Below are 22938 nucleotides of genomic sequence, written 5' to 3'. Positions count from 1 at the left end.
CATGATTGATATCCTAGGCCCTGTAATGAATGAGATGACTCTGTGGTGGGCCATGCTTTGGGCCACCAATGTGTAGAAATTATACTTTTATCTGCTCCGGTATCAAGGATGCCTTCAAACTCTTTTCCGTTGATCTTAAGGCGGAGCTTAGGTCTATCATTTAAAGATACAACCAAATAGGCAGAATCATTTCCTGAGGAGCCCATTTTCTTTATCTCAGGTCCTGCAAATTTCTCCCTGGTATTATCAGGGAGGAGCAGCAGCTGAGCTATCCTATCTCCTTTACTAATAGAAAAAACGCCTTTAGGGCTTGAGCACAGGACCTGTATTTTAGGGGAATGTTGACAATCCATAACTCCAGGGTGGACTACTAAGCCCTGCAAGGTGAGTGAACCCCGGCCGAGAATAAGGCCCATGGTTCCCGGGGGCAAGGATGGTATAGGCTCCACTGGCACCGGCTGAATACTCATTTGAGGCATTAATAGGAAGTCGGAGGCGGCACGCAGGTCCACCCTTGTGGGTCTTCCTGGGTCGCCTCTTTGACTGCTTCCTGGGTCCTGACAAACCGGTTCCCATATCTTTGAGGGCCCTGGGACCGAGGGCCCGATGACCCGTTTTTTGGCACATCAGTTGATTGACTATCAGGTGGGGGAAGGACTCTGCCCTTTATATCCCTCACAGAGCGACACTGGTCAGCTCTATGATAACCCTTGCCACACTTAGAGCAAAGAGTGAGAGTCCCTCCCTGTTTATCTGGAGCTCTGCAATCTTTCTTAAAATGCCCAGGCTTTCCGCAATTAAAACATGTCCTCTGATCATTTCTGCTCATGGAGCGGTTCTGAGATTGGAGGATGGCGGCCGCTAAGCCTGCATTGGTGAGAGGTCCCCCAAGCTCTCGACAGACCCTGAGCCAGTCTTGTAAGCCTTTGTTCTTTCTTGGGGCTATGGCCGCTCGGCACTCCTTTGTGGCTTGCTCATAGATTAGCTGTTCTATCAGAGGCGCAGCTTGCTCTGACTCTCCAAAAATACGCTCTGCTGCCTCTGTCATTCTGGCCACAAAATCTGAGAAGGATTCCTGAGGTCCCTGGATTATCTTTGTTAACTGACCAGTGGTTTCACCTGCTCGGGAGAGCGCCTTCCAGGCCCTAATAGCCGTGGAAGAAATCTGGGCATAAGCTCCCCAATGGTAGTTTGTTTGATCAGCAGAATAAGCTCCCTGACCCGTTAACAAGTCAAAAGTCCAATCTCTCTGCTCTGGAGTCAAAGCAGCTGCGTTTGCTCGGGCCTGCGCTTGTGCAGTTTCATGCCAAAGAGCTCTCCATTCCATATATTTGCCCATACTAGGGAGAGCGGCTTTTACAACCGTTTGCCAGTCGGCAGGAGTTAGTGCCATGCCGGCAAGCCTGTCTAACTGCACCAAGGTAAAATTAGCATTGGTTCCGTATTTACGGACCGACTCGGCAAGCTCTTTAATTTGTAAGTATTCTACCGGAGCGTGGACACGCCCACCCTCGGCTCCTTCAAAGACTGGAAATGCCTGTTGTATTTTCCTTTGTTCCTCTCTGGGAATGAATGAGTCTGCGCACTGCCTCTCTGCGCACTGCCTCTCTGCGCATCTCTCTGCGCATTGCCTCTCTGCGCATCTCTCTGCGCATTGCCTCTCTGCGCATCTCTCTGCGCAGGGCTGACGCACTACGCAGGGCGGGGACTCCGCATAGGGCGGACCTTGAAGCCGACTGCCCTGAGGCCAATCAGCAAACTGGCCTTCGCCAGCCGCTTTTGGCTTCCTTAACTGATTAGCTAGCACTTTACCTGGCTGGTACCCTTTTTTCTCATAATGAGCTGCTTCTTCCTCCCAGTCTGTTTCTTCAGAGGAGAATTCTTCATCTGCTTCAGAGCTACTAAGAGCTGGCTTCCTGAGCTCATCTAGTGACGAGTATCTCCTAGAGACCTCCGCTAATCGATCTTTTTTCTTTTCTTTTTTTCCTCTTTTTCTTCTAATCTCTCTCCAGGTATTCCTACCTAACCTTAACTTTTCCTCGGGTTCAAGACCCTTGGAAAGGCCTGTATACTTATTTTGTGTACCATATTTCCTCTTTGTTCCTACTCTCTCTCCCCACTTTACTTCTGATAGCTTGTCCTGAACTTCATCCAGAATCCGCCCTGCCTTAACCACTTGATAACATGTGAAAAGGAACAAAAGGGCTTCTAACACTAGAAAAAATTCAAGGCCAAACATTTTCCACTTTACTTCTGATAGACTGTCTTGAATTTCCTTAGAAAGTTCAAGGCCAGGCTTACCTCGTAAAGCTATACTCACTGGTACTCTCGTTCCCCAGCTGAAAAGTTCTGAATTCATACAGTTGAATCCTTCTTAACAGTCTGCTTTACGGGAACCTTTATTACCGCGACCCGCAGTTCTGGTTCTGGAATGAGGGATCTTCCTTGCGCCAGTCCCGAGTTTTTTCTCGTCCCGGAATTCGGCACCAATTGTTATTAGACGCGTTCTCACGCCCGGCCAGGAAGAACACCACAGACCAGAATCTTCTGCGGCAAAGCTTTATTGCTTACATCTTCAGGAGCCAGAGTGCAAGAAGCAAGAGAGAGAGAAAACGAAACCCCGTCCCTTTTTTAGGAGAGTTATATTTCGCCTAGGACGTGTCACTCCCTGATTGGCTGCAGCCCATCGGCCGAGTTGACGTCACGGGGAAGGCAGAGCACATGGAGTGGAGAACCACCCTCGGCATATGCGCAGATTATTTGTTTACCACTTAGAACACAGCTGTCAGCGCGGCGAATGTGGGCGCGGCTCCCAACAACATATTACCGGAAGATCCAGCAATACCTCAGAAGAAGTTCCAACTGGTAATAAGAACACATGCTCCACTATGTTCATAACAGCCTTATTTATAATAGCCAGAAGCTGGAAAGAACCCAGATGTCCCTCAACAGAAGAATGGATACAGAAAATGTGGTACATTTACACAATGGAGAACTTACTACTCAGCTATTAAAAACAATGAATTTATGAAATTCTTGGACAAATGGATGTATCTGGAGGATATCATCCTTAGTGAGGTAACCCAATCACAAAAGAAGTCATTAGATAGGCACTCACTGATAAGTGGATATTAGCCCAGAAACATAGAACACCCAAGATACAATTTGCAAAACACAAGACAATCAAGAAGAGGGAAGACCAACGGGTGGACACTTCATTCCTCCTTAGAATGGGGAACAAAATACCCATGAAAGGAGTTACAGAGACAAAATTTGGAGCTAAGACGAAAGGAGGGACTATCCAGAGACTACTCCACCTGGGGATCCATCCCATAATCAGCCACCAAACGCAGACACTATTGCATATGCCAGCAAGATTTTGCTGAAGGGACCCTGGTATAGCTGTCTTGTATGAGGCTATGCCAGTGCCTGGCAAATACAGAAGTGGATGCTCACAGTCATCTATAAGATGGAACACAGGGCCCCCAATGGAGAAGCTAGAGAAAGCACCCAGGGAGTTGAAGGGGTCTGAAACCCTATAGGTGGAACAACAATATGAACTAACCAGTACCCCCAGAGCACGTGTCTCTAGATGCATATGTGGCAAAAGATGGCCTAATCGGCCATCACTAGGTAGAGAGGCCCCTTGGTATTGCAAACTTTATATGCCCCAGTACAGGGGAATGCCAGGGCCAAGAAGTGGGAGTGGGTGGGTAGGGGAGCAGGGCGGGGGGAGGGTATAGGGAACTTTCAGGATAGCATTTGAAATGTATATAAAGAAAATATCGGGCTGGCAAGATGGTTCAGCTGCTAAGAGCACTGACTGCTCTTCCAAAGGTCCTGAGTTCAAATCAGCAGCCACATGGTGGCTTACAACCACCCATAATGAGATATGATGCCTTCTTCTGGTGTGTCTGAAGACAGCTACAGTGTACTTATGCATAACAATAAATAAATCTTTGGGCCAGAGCAAGCAGGGATTGAGCGAGTGGAATTGACCGGAGGGAGCAGGGCCGACGGGAGCAAGTAGAGGTCCTAAATTCAATTCCCAACAACCACATGAAGGCTCACAACCATCTGTACAACTACAGTGTACTCATACATAAAATAAATGAATAAATTTTTTTTTAAAAAAGAAAATATCTAATAAAAATATTATAAAATTAAAAAAAATAGAAAAAATAAATAAATAAAGAAAACATATCAAAACATGGTGGGACATACATGTGCAGAAGGGAATACAGGAAGTGGATTTGTCTTTTTTTATTATTCACATTTTTTTTCACATTATGGAATGTCTTATTTGTTAGGGAACATTTCAGACATAGAAAGTAATATTGCTATAGTGAGCTCCCAGTTCTTAAGTCCTGGTTCAATAGTTGGGAGAGTTTTGGAATGCTTCATCTACCTCCTTCTTCCCTTCAAAGCAAATCTCTCAAGGAACTTTTAAGATGTGCTGCTTTAAAACACAGACATTTTTTTTCACCTAACCCGATTCCCCACTGTAGCTTCCTGATCACTTCCGAGTGTCTTTTAACCACTGGTTGGTGCATATGAGAGTCCACATGAAGACCTTTGTTCTACACATGTTCGACTTGTTTTGTTTTTAATAATTATTTATTATTTTATATATGTGAGTACACTGTAGCTGTCTTCAGACATACCAGAAGAGGGCATCTGATCCCATTACAGATGGTTGTGAGCCACCATGTGGTTGTTGGGAATTGAACTCAGGACCTCTGGAAGGGCAGTCAGTGCTCTTAACCACTGAGCCATCTCTCCAGCCCTGTTTCCACCCCCCCACCCCCCCCCCCACCCCCGAGACACCCCACAGGCCCTGGTTGTTCTGGAATTTGCTCATGTAGACCAGGCTGGTTTTGAAAGTCACAGATCCACCTGCTTTTGCCTCCTGAGAGCCGGGATTAAAGATGTGCTCTATCACTGCCCAGCATTTGTTTGTTTGTTTACTTGTTTGTTTGAGACAAGGTCTTACTATGTAGGATTCCTAATCCCCAGTCTCCTTGCCGCAGTCTGAGTGAGGAGATTACAGGTGTGTACAACCACAGTTGGCTTGGATTTTCATTTTATTTAATTTTTGATGTGTGTGTTTGCATGCGTGGGCTCTTGTACATGTGCACACGGGTGAAAGGATGTTTTGTTATAGCAACCAGGTGAAAGGACTCGTGTTGAAGGAATACAAACAGGATCCACAGGCAGTGGAAGCTTTGGTTTGCTTTGCTCTGCCTTGCTATTCTTCATTAATTACGTGCATGTATGGGTTCACCTTACATTTCGATTGCTGATCTCTACTAGTGGTGATGCCAGAGAGAAACTTGCTAAAGAACTAACTTCTCGTGAGGTTCCTGAGGCTTCTTGCCGCTTCTGAGGCCTTGGGCTGCTTGGCAAGCCTTGTGGCTTCTTCAAGATTAAGGTGCAGCTGCTGGTTTGTGCGTGGTGTCTACCTGCAGAGAAGATTGGTCTATAGCTGCTGATTCGTATTTGGTGTTTGCTACAGGACTGAGCTGCTGCTATCCTGACCATGAAGATGGGACTCGCCCCCAAAGAACTATTTCTAAACATGTCTACTTCCCCATGTCCTAACTTTCCTTTCCCACGGCCTCTGGTGGGTGGCGGGCTAAAGGAGAGGTTGAATGTTTATTAAAATTGACTGCAAAAATCTACACCTACACACATGTTTCTGGAATGCAGTGTTCGTGGAAACAATAAAGACAATATTGACTACCTTGGAGCTGGAATTACCAGTGGTTGTGAGCCGCAGGACTTGGGTGGTAGGGAGTAAGTTCCAGACTTCCTCAAAGTACAAGCTCTTCACTACTGAGCTATCTCATGCTCTTACAAGCAGTCCACTCTCCCATAACTAACTCACTCCTGACTTAGGACGATAATTTCTGAAGGCTCCACCCTGTGACACAGCCAGTTTTCATTTGCCCTCTGTCTTAGTTAAGGTTCACTGCTGTGAACAGACACCATGACCAAGGCAAGTCTTATAAAGTACAACATATGTGTGGGGCTGGCTTACAGGTTCAGAGGTTCAGTCCATTACCATCAAGGCAGGAGCATGGCAGCATCCAGGCAGACATGATGCAGGCAGAGCTGAGAGTTCTACATCTTCATCTGAAGGCTTCAGTGAAAGACGGACTTCCAGGCAGCTAGGACAAGGTTCTTAAAGCCCACACCCACAGTGACACACCTACTTCAACAAAGCCACACCTACTCCAACAGGACCATATCTTCTAACAGTGCCACTCCCTGGGCCAAGCATACACAAACCATCACACTCCCACCTCCTAACAAGGCTACAACAGGAATCAGGGTTTAACTCATGAATTTGGGAGATGTATTCAAACCACAGCAAAGTCCAAACATTATGAAAAACTTCATATACACAACAGAATGAAAGGACATGTTTTGTTCTTCTCCTTCAGGTGCAAGCTATGCCCTTGCTGAGGGAAGAGCTACCTGGCCAGTTCTTTCTCATACAGGGCCATTAATAAGCTTTCTCCAGTAGCATCTTTATTATCAGTGCAGGTGCAATTTGGTTCCCACCTGCCAATTCCTTTGTCTTCTTGTTGGTTTAGAAGTCAGCTTTCTAATCCTGGTGTTGAGTATTCGCTGCCCCCATCAAATGTACCCACAGGAATATCCTCCTTAAAGACTTACAGTAAGGCAGGTTCTTGTGGGAGTTACAGAAGTGCCTCATTCAGAGACAGCATGGGAAGAGGCAGTGTAAGACATTATTGTGGTAGAGTGTTCAAGTTTATGAAAAGATGGATACAGTGTGCTGCTGCTGAATACAAGGAGAAATGTGCCGGCTGCTGGCTGGAGGCATGGGTAACTAGACAGACAGACATGATAAAGCAGATACACAGAAATGTCATTCAGAGAGTCCAGGCAGTAGTACATTCTTTTTGTATATTTTAACACACATTCTCTCTCTCTCTCTCTTTGTATGCATGTGCGCCCGCGAGCGCATGCGCACACACACACACACACACACACACACACATGCACGCTCAAATACACACATTCATGTCCTGAGTATGTGGATGCCTCCCTAGTGCCACAGGGATGCACCATCACACCTATTTTTTTTTTAAAACATGGGTTCTTTTGTTTGTTTGTTTTTCGAGACAGGGTTTTCTCTGTGTAGCCTTGGCTGTCCTGGAACTCACTCTGTAGACCAGACTGGCCTCGAACTCAGAAATATCTGCCTGCCTCTGCCTCCCAAGTGCTGAGATTAAAGGCATGTGCCACCACGCCTGGCTTAACATGGGTTCTAAGGATCAAACATGCATCCTCATACATCTAAGGCTTGCACTTACTGACTGATATATTCTCTTTAGCCCTTGAAAACAATTTTGTGTGTGTATATATATATATATATATATATATATATATATATATATATGAGTGTGGTGTACGTGTGTATTGTGTGCGCACCTATGCAAGTGTGTTGGGAGATGGTTTTGTGCAGTGTGTATTTGGATCCTGATTTCTATGCTCAGACATTTGGTTGCTGTCTGGATGTTGTCATGGTCAAGAATCTCTTGTCTCATGTTACATAAAAATTGTTTTCCATCACCTCTGATTGGTTAATAAAGAGCTCATCAGCCAATAAGCTGGGCAGAAGAGAATAGGGTGTGGGACTTCTAATCCCAGTCAGGGGGTCCCAAAGGAGATGGGAGAGAGAGAGAGAGAGAGAGAGAGAGAGAGAGAGAGAGAGAGAGAGAGAATGAATGAGTATGAAGAGAAGGTGTGGGAGATCACAATGAGAAAGCAGCCATGAGGACACATGTGGTCCAGAGAGAACTAGGGCAAGTCCAGAAGGCAAATAACAGGACATTTGTCTGGGTAGCAGCAGCCTAGTCGGGTTAAAGTAGATCACAATCTGCCCGGGTATTAGTGCTTGCAGCTTGTTAATAAAAATACCAGGCCTTTGTGTCATTTCTTCAAGAGCTAAAGTAGGCTAGAGCAGTTATTTGTGTACAGAGGGGGCAGAGGACCCCACTCCCCACCCCCAGAATTATTTACACAGGTGAGTGCACGGTCAGCGGAGGATGACAGGTGTCCTGCTCTGCTGCTCTATTCACTTGGCCATGGTCTCGCCCTGAACCTGGAGCTAGGCTGGCTGTTGGTAACCGGTAAGCACCAGTCATCCTTCGGTCTCTGTCCTCAACAGTGCCTGGGTTACAGGTCTGTGCACAGCCACACCCAGCTTTAATATATGTGCTGGGGTCTGAACTCAGGTTCTCAATCTTGGGCAGAAACTGCTCTTATCCACCAGACTACCTCCTCAGTTTTTCAAAGATTGCTTGTAATAGAACATTCGGACCTAATTCATCTTCTGGATGTGGTACTCTGTCCTCTCAGCACTTGGGAAGCCAGAGGGCTGTGACTTTGAGGCCAGCTTGGGCTACACAGCTAGGATCTGTCTTGAAAAATGTAAATAAACAAACAGTTTAATTAAAACAATGTCTACACCAGCTGTAGGGGAATCCTACAGAGGCAGAGGCAGAGGCAGAGGCAGAGGCAGAGGCAGAGGCAGAGGCAGAGGCAGAGGCAGAGGCAGAGGCAGAGGCAGAGGCAGAGGCAGAGGCAGAGGCAGAGGCAGAGGCAGAGGCAGAGGCAGAGGCAGAAATAGTTCACTTTCAAGGCCAGCCAAGTAACTGAATAAGGGCATCTCAAGCAAACCAGAACAACTGCCACTCCCCTCCCCCAAAAAAGCTCTAATAATAATCTAGGTGGCTTTCAGCAGCTGATATTGCTTCTTGCAAGGCTCTGGGATCAGTTTTCAGCACCCACGTGGAGGCTCCCATCTAGATGCTTCTGTTCTAGGAGATCTGACTCTTTCTGGCCTCTGCAGGCACATATGTGGTACCACAGATATGCAATCCAGGTAAAACACTCATACACATACAAAAAATTTAAACGAATCTTAAAAAACAATTATCAAAGCCTGGTAGCATGCTCCTGGAAAGTTAGTTCCTTGGGAGGCTAAAGCAGGAGAGCTGAGTCTAATGCCTGCCAAGGCTACAGACAGAGCTTGAGTCCAGCCTGTGCGACTTGGTGAAATCTTGTATTAATACAACAGCAACAACAGCAATTATAAGCCAGTACTCTAGAGGCTTAGACAGGAAGATCAGAAGTTCAAGGTCAGCTTCATCTACATAGCTGGTTTTAAGCCATCTTGGGCTCTATAAGACCCTGTCTCAAAAACTCTAACCATGCAGGGCACAGATAGAGTCACATGCTGCTAAACCTGAAAACTGAGAGGAGAAAGACCAAATCCATGACTGTCTAATTAAAGCAAGCTTTATTTAATACTAGCAAGGAAGGTGGACACCAGCTAGGTCCATATCTGGGATTCCCAGTGAATGGCACTGAACTAGACTTGCCAGGTGTTTATAAAGGCAAGCCCCATAAGGCTAAGTCCTTCCACCTTCACCTAATCAGGAGCAAGCATACAGTACATCCTGAAGCACTTCCTGCTGCAAACCTCCTGCCTACCTGTAATCAGGCACATCCCATGCAGTTGGGGCAACCAACTTTGTTTACTGAAGTGAACACACGCAGCTTGTTACCTTCCAAGAACAGCTGTCCCCAGCATTCCAGGAAGGTAACTGCCCCTGGGCAAGTGGGCTTTACAGTTTAGAGGCATGTTTGTTTTATAGATTTCTTTTTCTTCTTTTTTTTTTTTTTTTCCAAGTCAGGGTTTCTCTGTATAGCCCTGGCTGTCCTGGAACTCACTTTGTAGACCAGGCTGGCCTCAAACTCAGAAATCTGCCTGCCTCTGCCTCCCGAGTGCTGGGATTAAAGGCGTGCACCATTATAGATTTCTTAAGCACAGTAATTTAAACTTAAAACCCAACTGCATCCCTCACAATGCCTACAGTTTTTGCCTGGGAAAGTAGAGGCAGGAGGTTCAAGAGTTCCAGATGTGGGAGGCTGAGGAGATGGTCCTGTGATAAAGAGCACTGATTGTTCTTCCAGAGGATCTGGGTTCAGTTTCCAACCTCAGTTCCAGGGGATCTGATGGCTTCTTTCTGGCCCCAAAAAGCACCAGGTATGTACCTGACACATGTACATCTGTGTAAGCAAAGCACTCATACACATAAAAAATAGAAAGGAAATAAATCTGTGTATAGATATCTGTCTGGTAGAGATAGATGGATGGATGGATAGATAGATAGATAGATAGATAGATAGATAGATAGATAGATTAGAGCGATGGCTTAACCATGAAAAGCCCTAACTGCTCTTCCAGAGGACCTGGGTTTTGTTCTCAGCCCCCACATGGAACTAACAACATTCTGTGATCCAACACCGTCTTCTGGCCTTTGCATGTACCAGGCACACACATGGTTCACATACAAACATGCAGGCAAAACATCCATAGACATAAAAGAAAATTTAAGCAAGAAAACAAAGAAGATGAAGGAGAGAAAGAGAGGGAGGGAGAGAGAAAAGAGCCAGAGAGCGAGGTGTTGCTGGTGCATGCATCCCAGACAGAGACAGACAGATCTATGTGAGTTCTGTGAGGCCAGCCTCACCTCCAGAGTGAGTTCCAGGACAGACAGGACTACACAATGAAAGCCTGTCTTGAAAAACAACAACAACAACAACAAACTTTTAAAAAACAAAACTGAAGAAGAGAAAGAAGCAGTAGCTGCTGCTACAGTGGGGCACACAGCTTTGATCCCAGCACTTGGGAGGCAAAGGCAGGCAAATCTCTGGGCTACACAAAGAAACCCTGTCTGGAAAAGCAAAATGAAACAAAACAAAACCAAAAAAACCTCTGTTGGTTGGAGCCTGCTGTCATCCTCACTGTTTAAAGTGGCATGTCCCTGTGTGCTTATTTTTATTAACTTGTATCTCTGCATTCACTGTGAACTCCACGAAGCTGAGTCCAATGCTTAGCACCCCTCACTCCCTGATGGGAACTGGTAAATAAATACCAAGGTGTGTAGCAGTTACAGAATGAACACATGAATAGATACGAAGCCCCCTGTTTCTTTTCCTTTCATGGTTTTGCTACATGCTCCGAATGGTTTCAAATGCTGTGTATCCCTTACTGAACTTGAAGTCTCCATTCTCCTGCCTCAGATCTCCAAGTATTGGGCTCCCAGGGAGCCAGCATCACAGTATCATAATCTACTAGAAACCACCTCTCTCTCTCTCTCTCTCTCTCTCTCTCTCTCTCTCTCTCTCTCTCTCTCTCTCTCTCCTCTCTCTCTTCTTTCAGATGGGGTTTCTCTGTGTAGCCCTGGCTGTCCTGAAATTCAGTCTGCAGACCTGGCTGTCCTCCATCTCTCAAACATCTGCCTGCCTCTGCCTCTGGAGCGCTGGGATTAAAGGCGTGCACCACCACCCGGTTGGAAACCACCTTCCTTTTCTTTCTTTCTTTCTTTCTTTCTTTCTTTCTTTCTTTCTTTCTTTCTTTCTTTCTCTCTCTCTCTCTCTCTCTCTCTCTCTCTCTCTCTCTCCCTTCCTTCCTTCCTTCCTTCCTTCCTTCCTTTCTTTCTTTTGTGGTTTTTTTGAGACAGGGTTTCTCTGTATAGCCCTGGCTGTCCTGGGATTAGGAAACCACATTTCTAAGTGGCATAAATATAAGTAATTATGTCTTCCTTTTCCATTTTCTTTTTAGCATATCTGTATATTTTTCCTATTTTTTTTGGCATATACATATGCATCTCAAAACGAAAAACCTCTGGCTGGATGGTAGTGGTGCACGCCTTTAATTCCAGCACTGGGGAGGCAGAGGCAAGTGAATTTCTGTGTTCGAGGCCAGCCTGGTCTGCAAAGTGAATTCCAAGACAACCAGGGCTACACAGAAAAAGCCTGCCTCAAAAGTAAGTAAGTAAATAACTGTTGGGCTAGCAAGACGGCTCAGCAGGGGAAGGCACTTGCCACCAAGCCTGATGACCCAAGTTTGGTCTCCAGGACTCACAAGGTGGAGGGAGAGAACCAGGTCCCCCAAGCTGTTCCCTGACCCAGTACATCCACACACATTCACCACCAGTCAATGTAAAAAAATAAAATACTTAAAAATTTTGTCATTTTTGAGTTAAAAAAAAAACTAGTTTTTTGTTTGTTTGTTTGTTTGTTTGAAATCAGAGATGAGGTTTTAAGATTTGCGTGTAAAGCATCTATTGGTCAAAGCCAGAAAGGCCAACCTCCAGAGAAGGGAAGGGGCCAAACAGTAGACTGCAGAACAACTTTGCAGGATGCTAAGTCTCAGGACACCCATTGCCCCCTGTGTCCCACTAATCTGCATTTTGTAGGGCTTGTAGGTGGCTGGCTTTCACACCCTCATGTACAATAGTTAGGACACCAAAGCCGCCCCCTCAATAAGAGGGCAGATGGCAATACAAAAAAAATGTCTCCAACATAGTCTTTAAAAATTTAAAGGCCTGATAAAGCCCTCCATTTCACATCTGCTAGGGAAGGAAATCGCTTCTGGCAATCAACTGTGCGGCTGCCCACCTGTACAAACACCTACCCCAGCTAGCAGCAGCTGGCCCCAGGGCCAGGCCTCCTTAGAGCTGGCGGAAGCCAGGTCTAGTCACGTGGGTGAAACTAATGAGTTGATGCTCTGGAAACGTTTTGGGGATCAAAGCCTGAGATCTAAGGCCTTGACAAGAATGTAGGCGCCTGAGGGCATAGGTGGTCCCCGAGATGCAGGAGGCTGGGAGAGCTCCCAGCCAGGTGCCACATACTCACCTGGCTCCACCATCCTGCTCAGAGACAGAGAGATGTGGGGGCTGGTGCAGGGCAGGTCTCCAGGCTGATGCTGCAGAAAAGGAAGGATGCAGGAACTGGAACACACACACACACACACACACACACACACACACACACACGCACGCACGATGTTGATGTCTTCCTCAGTCACTCTCCACTTAATGTTTTTAAGACAGTCTCTCACTGTACCTGGAACTCACATATTCAGCTACCCAGCAAGCTCTGGGGGTTTCAAGGTTTTTCCTATCTCACTTCTGGGGTTACAAGAGCATGTTCCCTGCAATCCACTTTTGTGTAAATACTGGGTGAAATGTTTTGAAATGCGGTGGCATGATGCAGCGAGAGGGGGTGCCTTAGTGGGGCCCATGCTCAGGTACCCCTCCTCCAATCAGGTACCAGCCATATAAAATGAATTTTACTTGGGGCAAGAGAAGGGGGTGTGATGGGAGTAGAGGCAGAGCAAGAGGGGGCGGGGGGGAGAGGAGACAGGAGAAGAGACAGGAGAGGGGACAGGAGAGGGGAGGAGAGGCAAGGAGAGGGAGAAGAGATGGATAGGAGAGGAGAGGGGAGAGGAGAGGAGAGGAGAGGAGAGGAGAGGAGAGGAGAGGAGAGGAGAGGAGAGGAGAGGGAGGAGGGGGAGAGGGAAAAGGAAGAAAAAGAAGGGAAGAGGCCGCTGGGAAAAGAGGGGGCAGAGAGAGAGGCCAAACAGTCCTTTTATAGCAAGACATGCTTGTACCTGGCTGTTGATAGGTAACTGTTGGGCGGAACCTTGAAGAACCACTAACACTGGAGGTCTGAATTTCGGTCCTTTTCTGTGTTCATCCAATGGCTATAACAACTGAGCCATTTCCCCAGACCCTGCCTATGTATATTTTTTGTATGTATAATTTGAAAGCATCAAGACCTGGTGACTTATGACTATGTTCCCAACACCAAGGCGTGGAGACAGGAGAACTGTAAACTTGGAGAGTCTTCTAGGCCACTTTGGACTAGAGTCCGACTCTGTCGACACAGAACAAAAAAAGCAACAAAAATGAGTGAATTAATATATCACAGTAGTATTCTTTTTGCATAATTAAAAGGAATAGTAATTAAAGCAAAACTCAGTTTTCACTCAGAAATTAAGTCCCTCCCCCACACTTCCCCCTAAAACATAGTGAGTTTTGGGACATTGAGGGGCTATGTAGTGAGACCCTACCTCCAAAAGCCAAAAAAAACAAGTGAGTTATAGAACTCTATGTGGCAAGAAAGTTCCTTAACTGGGAATAGGGGTGCTATCAGCATCCTAGCACTTGGGAGGTGGAGGCAGGAGGATCAGAAGTTCAAGGTTATTTCTGGCTGGGAAGTGAGTTAGAAGCTGGCCTACCTTAAAAAACCAGGACAAAAGTGCTTTCAGGGAGCAGGAAGCACACTGTGATGCTGTCACCCTGACAGGATCAGGTCAAGCAGGCTCTGGGCACAGGTTAACTGAGGTGGGAAGACCCACCTCCCGCTCCGAGAGGGGTGTTCTGGGCTAAGGTCTCAGAATAAGAGGAAAGAGGCAAAGTTGAGTACCAGCATTCATCTCTCCCTGCTTCCTGAAGATGGATTGGGTGTGACCAGCTGCCTTGGCCTTTGGCTTGCAGGCCAAAATAGTCCAGGCCTTCAAGGTATGAGGCAAAACAAATACTTCCTCCCCAAAGGTGCTTACGTCAGACACAGTTCAAGTAATAAAGACAGACACGCCAGCTGTTCTTTAGAATACTGCCTGTGCACACTCTTTGGTTTGACTGGCCTCAAACTTACTGTGGAACAGAGGCTGTCCTTGAACTTCTGATCCTCAACTCCCAAGTACTGGGACTGCAAACGCATCTACCATGCTTGGCCTAGAGAGAGAGGGGGAGGAGATGGATAGGAGAGGAGAAGAGAGGGAGGAGGGGGAGAGGGAAAGGGAAGAAAAAGAAGGGAAGAGGTCGCTTGCCCCTGCCTCCAGATCATGGGATTCAAGGCACGCACCACCAACACCTGACTACAACTCACTTTTTAACCTACAGTAGTATATTTCTGAGACTTTTCCAAGGTGATACACATGACACATCAGTGTTGCCTGTGAAGGATGGAGTCTTCCATCACATAGAGGGACTCCATTTTGACAGCCAAGAACCTTTCTGCCAGAGTCCAGCCTAGTTCTCTCTGACTATTAGCAGCTTGAATTATTTTGGTGTTTGTGGTGCTGGAGATTAGACCCCAGGGCTTTGTGGATGCCAGGCAAGGAATCTACCTCTGAGCTACATCCTCAGCTGAACTCTGAATTCTTACTACATGACCTGGAAGACCTCACTCATTTGTCAGGAGCCTCCTCAGTGAGAGGTCTGGATCCTCTCCAGATGAAACTTCATTGAAGAATGGTAAGAGTGTTAGTTACTATTTATTTGAATTTTGAGTGGTTACTTTTCTTGTTGTGACAAAACAGCTAACAAAAGCAATTTAGCTCTGGATGGTGGTGCACACCTGTAGTCCCAGCCCTTGGGAGGCAGAGGCAGGGGCAGGGGCAGGGGCAGGGGCAGGGGCAGGGGCAGGGGCAGGGGCAGGGGCAGGGGCAGGGGCAGGGGCAGGGGCAGAGCAGAGGCAGGTGAATCTCTGTGAGTTTGATACCAGCCTGGTCTACAAAGGGATTTCCACAAGAGCCAGGGCTACGCAGAGAAACCCTGTCTCGAAAAACTAAACAGATAAATAGGCACGTAAATAAGGAAGAGTTAATTTTTCCCCAGAGCTTGAGGCGTGCTGTGTGTATCTGCAGTCTGGAAGGCTTGGGGCTTGCTCTCTGCTAGACTTCTTTGTGGAGTGGTGGGAATGTTCCAGGAAGAAGTTGTGAAGCCTGGGGCTTAGTCTCAGAATTAGACAGCAGTCATGTCTGTGGAATCCTATTGGTTAAAGCAAATCACATGACCCGCTTAGCTTAGAAATGTGGGGAAAAGTTTTCACCTCGAGATGTAGCATGAGGTAGGGACTGGAAAAGTTTCATTGCCATTTTTAATCTACTGAAATGACATCTTCATATAGATTCCTGGAGGACAAGAGGTATATAGGGCTCGAAAGTACACACAAACAGATAGAATGCTGGAACTTAACTGTTTTTCCATTCTGGGGGATTGGTTGGCATTGTGTGCGTGGTTATGCTAAAGCACACATATTGAAGTCTTGTGAAATTCTCTCCTTCTACCATGTGGGACCTGGTGATTGAACTTAGGTCATTGTTAAATGTCCTAGTTAGCTTTAACCTTCAACTTGACACAGCCTACAGTCACCTGAGAAGGGATTCTCAGTGCAGTGATTGTCCGGATCAGACGGGCCTATGGGCAGGTCTGTGGGACATTGTTTTGATTAGTAGTTGAGTAGGAGTCTGGGCAGACCCATTCCCCAGGCAGATAGTTTTGGGCTAAACATGTATTTGTAGGTAAGCCAGCAAGCAGCATTCCTCCATGGCTTCTGCTTCAAGTTCCTGGGCCAACTTCCCTCAATGCTGGCCTATAACCTTTAGGTTGAAATAAACCCTTTCCTCCACTCCTAAGTTACATTTGGTTAGAGTGTTTATCACAGGGACAGAACAAAGCTAGAACATCAACCTTGCTGTCAATCATCCTTAGCTGCTATGCCGGCTCTAGCTCCACTTCCTTCCTTCTTTTCCTGGTCCTAGGGATTGGAGTTTGAACAGTGCACTTGCTTGGTGTCTTAGTCAGGGGTTTATTGCAGTGAAGAGATACTGTGACTAAGGCAACTCTTATAAAGGAAAACATTTAACTGAGGCTGGCTCACAGTTTCAGAGGTTCACTCTGTTATCATCATGGCAGGCAGGATGGCAGTGTGCAGGCAGGCATGGTGCTGGAGAAGGAGCTGAGAGTTCTGCATCTTGATTTGAAGGCAGCCAGGAGAAGACTGACTTCCAGGCAGCTAGGAAGAGGGTCTTAAAGCCCTACCCCACAGTGGCACATTTCCTCCAACAAGGCCACACCTACTCCAACAAGGCCACACCTACTCAAACAAGACCATACCTCCTACTAGTGGCACTCCCTGGGCCAAGCATATTCAAACCACCACTCTTGGCAAACACATTATAATTATCACTATCCTTAACCTCAAGACCTGATTTTTGTTGTTTGTTTTTAACATTTGCTGTGCTTGGTTTTTTGAGGCAGAGTTTTACTATATAGCCCTGTTTGGCCTCACAGCCTGTCTCTGCCTCTTGAGTGCTAAGACTTCAGATGGACACCACCACATCTGGCTTGGTGGCATCTTTTAAAGTATAATGGAAATTTGGTCAAGTCTAAATGATCTGTTTCTTCTTTGATTAGTCATGCTCTTGGTATCCTGCCTAAGAGACCTGCAAAATCCCATGTCAAGAATTCTCCAAATTTTATAGTTTTACCTTTCTTATTTATGTGTTTGGTCCATTTAAAATTCTTCTTTTAAATGTGGTATAAGAATCTAAATGTTAGTATTTACATGCAGATATCCAGTTGTCCTGACAACATCCTTTCTTTCCCCATTGGATGAACTGGCAGCCTTGTTCAGAATCAGTTGTCTATCACCACCACACCAAATAATGAGCTCATCCTCACCCTGTTCCCACCTGGGAAGCAGTTCTCTTGGTTTTAACCATTAGCCATGTTGCTTGATAAGGCTTAAGATACTTGTAACATTATGTAACAGGATAATTATTATACTGGAGTATATGATGCACAAATGTAATTTTTAATGGCAACAGGAATTTCCATATGATTTTTGTTCATTAATGTTTAATCATAAATGAGCACTGAATATCTACAGCTTTAGTTTTAGTATCCATGCCTTACCCCTTAAGGCATTGAGCTAATCCTATTTTCTCCTTTAACCAGATAATGTGAAGTAGTGCACAACAGATTGAATTGAATTCCTGTACAAACCAACTGCGTTTTTTTTTTTTTGAGATTTATTTATTTAATGTATGTGAGTACACTGTCTCTGTCTTCAGACACACCAAAACAGGACATCAGATCCCATTACAGATGGTTGCTGGGGACTGAACTAAAGACCTCTGGAAGAAAACTCAGTGTTCCTAACCACAGAGCCATCTCTCCAGCCCTGGTCCGTTTTAAAAACTGAGTTTCTTTCCTAGCCTCCTGACTCAGTTTGTGTGATATCATTTCTTGTCTGGGCTCCATATCAAAACTCCAGCTTTGTTGGGCATAGTACCTCAAGTCTTTAATCCCAGGGTCCCAGCACTTAGGAGGCAGAGGCAGGGGAATCTCTGAAAGTTTAAGGGAAATCTGGTCTAGTGTGTGTGTGTGTGTGTATCTCACACCTTTAGCCTTATATAGAGATATATATATATATGCACATACTTTTATCCCTATATACCCCTATATATGTGTAATCACATAGACAAAGAAGCACACACACACTTTTGTCATTTCATAGCATAATTTCTTCTCATGTTCCAGAAGACATCGCTCAGAGGACTATGTGTGTTACAGCTGACGATGCCAGCTACCATTTCCTGAGCCTTCCCCCACCTCTAGCTATGATAAGTGTTCTACAATCAGTACTTCACTTGACCCACTCATCACTTTATGTGGTGACTATCACTATCTGAATTCTCTACACGTAGAACGGAGGCACAGAGAGACTGAAAGGCCACTGGCCACGGCACAGAGCCGAGGTCAAAGTCAGCCTTGCCCCCTGCAGAGTGTTCATAGCTACTGCTTTTCATGCTTTGGGAACCTCACCCTGCCTGCTCCAGTGTGTCATCTTCAAAATGGATTGTGAGCTCCCATGACGAGTGTTGAGTCCAGACAGGGCCGCGTGACCAGTGTGTGACTGCAAACTGCCAAGTGCCATTGGTTGGAGTCATTTGTGGTTTGATTGGGCTCGGTGTCCTCCCCATCCACGCTCACATGAGCTATCTGCGGTGGAAGCTCCCTCAGGGAAGTTGTAGTTATGTCCTCTTTAACTTTAAGCTTCTGTTAAAACATATCAATAACAACTTTATTTAAGATTTGGCCCATCATTTTTCAATTGAAAGTATGTGATTTGGTGTCTTTATAGCTTCATAGACTTGTACAGCCATTACTACAATTGATTTTAGAAAAATTTCACTCTCCTCTAAAGAGATCCTGTCTCTGCAGCCCATCCTCATCTCTTTCCAAATTCCCTAGACAGCTTCAATCGCGTGTCTATCTTCTCTACCTACAGAGTTGCCTATCTCATCTATTTTGTAAAAGTAGAATAATGAAACAGTTTTTCTGTTGTTTGTCCTTGGGGACGGGATAGCAATGTGGACCCAGGGCAACTGCTTCACACACATCGCTGAAAGTGGCCTTCCCATCCTTCTTTCATCTTTTCATTTAGTACGCACTGCAGGTTCTAATTCCAAAGTTCTTCCAGCGTCTTCTGACCCAAGCTTCCACCTGCTTTCTTGCACAAGGGCAATGGCCTCCCCAAGTCTGCCTCTGTCTCCACAGTCTGTGCCCCACTGAAGGCAGATCATGTTACAGAGCCCCAAGTCGTCCTGACACTGTGTCCTCACACTGGCCACAAGGTCAGGAGAGCTCTTCTTGCCTTCCTTTCACGGTTCACCTCCTGTCTCCTGCTTCTGCTCCCCTTGGCATTGTCGTCAGCCTTCCCACAACGTCAGGAATTTAGGGAATGACACTGATTTCACGCGATCTGTGTTTTGTTGGCTGCGATTTGTCTCGTCGTCCCAATCTCCCTTTATAGCAGGCTATTGGCAAACCCAGGTTCTTTTATTCTGATCTTAATTACTAATATGAACTCTCAGCTCACATATTACATAGTGCACAGTAATTATATTCACACACACACACACACACACACACACACACACACACACACACACGGAGGTTACAGAGAGGCTGCAAAAGGGTTAAAAAGGCCACAGCAGAGTCCAAAGAGGCTTTGTTGGAGGCAGGGTCAGAAGGCGGCAGAGATATAAACAGCCTCTGGGGTATGGAGGGTGTTTAGATAAAGAACTGTGTAGGAGCCACCGAAGTCATTCTGCAGGGCCAGGCCACAGCCACAGGGCTGAGCTGTGCTGAGTTCAACTGCCAAGGTAAGGTGTGAGACCATGAAGAGTGTAGAGGCAAAGGACAGGACCTGATCCAGATGGACAAATGGGTGGATGGACAGACAGCAGTTGTGCTGGCCCATAAAGCCTATCTGAAGCCCCGGGATGGGTGGAAGCTCTGCCTGCCTATCAGTCCCTTGATGCATGTGCCAGGTGGTCAGATAAGGGGCGGGGGTGGGGTTCCCCCATCACAGTGTCGTCTTCTTCCAGGGTCCAGGAGAGGGCCTTGCACCCTTTCCTTTGTGTGGTGTGCTTCGTAAGTTCCGTGACCTAGGTTTACCTGATATACTTTTAATACATTCATGTGCTCATACTGTAATTTTAAGTGATGACTTGTTTTATTTTATACATATGAGTATTTGCTTTCATGTATGTATATACACCATGTGTATGGCTGTTGCCCTCAGAGGCCAGAGAAGGCACCAGATCCACTGGGACAGGAGTCACAGCAGAGCTACCATATGGATGCTCAGGCCTGATCTCCGTTAAGACCAATAGCAAGAGTCTGAACCAATGTGTCATCTCTCCAGCCCCCTCCCTGGGCAGTTTGTTGAGGTCACCTTTTTACTTTTAGGAATAAGTTACATACCCTGTGCCTCATGGATGGGACAGGTTGGTTGGTTGTATTACATGTACAGCAAGGTACAGAGTCAGCTTGCATTGCCTTTGCACTATTTAAAAATGGAGTTACCCAGGGCAAGGCAAATGGCTTGCAGACTGGCTTCATCAGCTGCCCAAGCAGGGTGTTTCCCATGCTGACACACTCCTGACCCACTAGTGGAAAGCTGTACCTTATCATACAGCACTCTCCAACACACTGCCCTGTTTCACCTTGGCCCTTTTCAAGCAGTATATAATCTAGCTTGCATGAGTTTGCTGCCCCACTCCTGCCCTTACCCCACATCAAGACAAAAAAGGCACCGATTTTTGTCCCAGAACCTGGCATGGTGGAAGAAGCTCTGGGATTCTTTCTGTGTGTCCAAACTGGTTCTAATACATTCATTCATCTCTAGATCCTGTTTTCAAGAAACCAACAACTGGGGCTGGAGAGATGGCTCAGCGGTTACAAGCACCAGAGGTCCTGAGTTCAATTCCCAGCAACCACATGGTGGCTCACAAATATCTGTAATGGGATCTGGTGTGTCTGAAGACAGCTACAGTGTACTCATATATACATTAAATAAATAATTCTTTTAAAAAAAGAAATCAACAATATATAGTTTTGGGGGTTTCTGTGTCCAGTGCTGTCACCTGTAACCTGGCACTTGGGAGGCAGAAGGCAAGGAGGATGGAGTGTTCAAGGACAGCCTGGGCTACATCATTCCTTGTGTGACCCTGGGTACCAGCCACTTATCGGAGGTGAAAGGGACGGTTCTTTTATTTTTATCTTGGGTCCCTCATGTAACAGGTCATCTTGGAGTGGACCAGGGTCTGAAGGTCTCATTCCCCTGTCTGGTAGATGGTGCAGGCTCTTGATGAGGCGTCTTCCTCCTGTGGATTTCCTCAGAAAGGCTGGCGTGGGCTTTCTCATACACCAGTAGAAGAGCTTTAAAGACCGAGGGCAGCTGGGAGTGGTGGCACACACAGAGAGGCAGGGGGATTTCTGAGTTCGAGGCCAGCCTGGTCTACAGAGCAAGTTCCAGGACAGCCAGGGCTACACAGAGAAACCCTGTCTCAAAAGGAAAAAAAAAAAAAAAAAAAAAAGAAAGAAAAGAAAAGAAAAAAAGGCAAGGGCTCTCTTCTCCTTTCCCACACCACCATGGACTGCATGCTTGACTTAATTTCTTGACAAGTCTTCTCACAGGATTTTCAGAATCAGCTGATTTCTGGCCAAGAAAGAAAAATTGTCCCAATTTCCCCCTTGATTTACATGAGAACTGGCAACAAAATCAGGAGCAACTCCAGGAGAGGACACTGAAGGAGAACAAAGCTGGGTCTGTAAAGACCTACATGTGATGGTGTGACTGGTCATGCTGAATTGTGGTCAACAATCCATCTAACCAAGCAGAGCTGAAAGCTATCACCTCTGGAGATTTGGGCATTTTCTTTTTCTTTCTTTCTTTTTTTTAATGAGTTACATGTTATAATAAATATTTTTTCTTAATTTTTTATTATTTAAATGCACTTCATACATCAAACATATTAGCAATATTGGGTATTTTGAGAATCAAATAATACATAATTAATTTGTTCAACTTTTATATGCATATCCTTTCATATCTTAAAAATATCATTAATGAATATTTAATACTATCCATAACTGAGGATCCTATATCTAATGTTGAATACTAAATTGTTTCAAAACATACAAAATATTCTTTGGGAGTTAAGCATAGTAAAAGAGCATAAAATACTAAATATGAATCATTTTTAATCCCAGCACTTGGGAGACAGAGGCAAGCAGATTTCTGAATTCGAGGCCAGCCTGGTCTACAAAGTGAGTTCCAGGACAGCCAGGGCTATACAGAGAAACCCTGTCCCCCCTCCCCAAAAAAAAACCCCAAAAAACAAAAAAACCAACCAAACAAACAAACAAAAAAAGAATCATTAAGAAATATATTCAAATGCCCTTACATGATACCACCTCACATAGTGAGAGAGTATTTAAAACGCATTATATATCTGTGTACATTGTCAAACAATCAGTTTACTTAAAAAAGATTATCAGTGTTTCTAGGAGAGAAATTATTTTACCAGTAAGTATATTTTAAAAATTTCAAAATAGCAAAAACTCTTTGAAGTTAAACATTAAGAAAATGCTAATTTCAAGCACAGTGAGAAAAATTATCAATAATACTTCCATGATGTTTTTAGAACATGATTTTAATATTTTCAACTGTTGATATTCAACAAACAGAATAGTTATTTTAAGATTACTTTGTTGTTATGTCTCTCTTTTCATTTCTGATTTTATTAATTAGGATACTGTCTCTGTGTCCTCTGGCTAGTCTGGCTAAGGGTTTATCTATTTTGTTGATTTTCTCAAAGCTCCTGGTTTGTTGATTCTTTGTATAGTTCTTTTTGTTTCTGTTTAGCTTGATTATTTCCTGCCTTTTACTCCTCTTGGGTGAATT

At 45.4% G+C, this 22938-nt stretch overlaps 1 long non-coding RNA gene across 1 annotated transcript in view; it reads left to right on the top strand.

Moving 5' to 3' along the window:
- Positions 1-14516: 14516 nt before the first annotated feature.
- Gm51545 overlaps positions 14517-22938 on the top strand; it is a 32922-nt gene continuing 24500 nt past the window's right edge. The window contains exon 1 of the long non-coding RNA XR_003947445.1: positions 14517-15149. This is a non-coding gene — a long non-coding RNA (predicted gene, 51545). The remainder of the gene's footprint in view (positions 15150-22938) is intronic.

Source organism: Mus musculus, chromosome 8, assembly GCF_000001635.26.
Source record: "Mus musculus strain C57BL/6J chromosome 8, GRCm38.p6 C57BL/6J".
NCBI classification, from domain to species: domain Eukaryota; kingdom Metazoa; phylum Chordata; class Mammalia; order Rodentia; family Muridae; genus Mus; species Mus musculus.
This window is presented reverse-complemented; position numbering and strand designations above follow the sequence as displayed.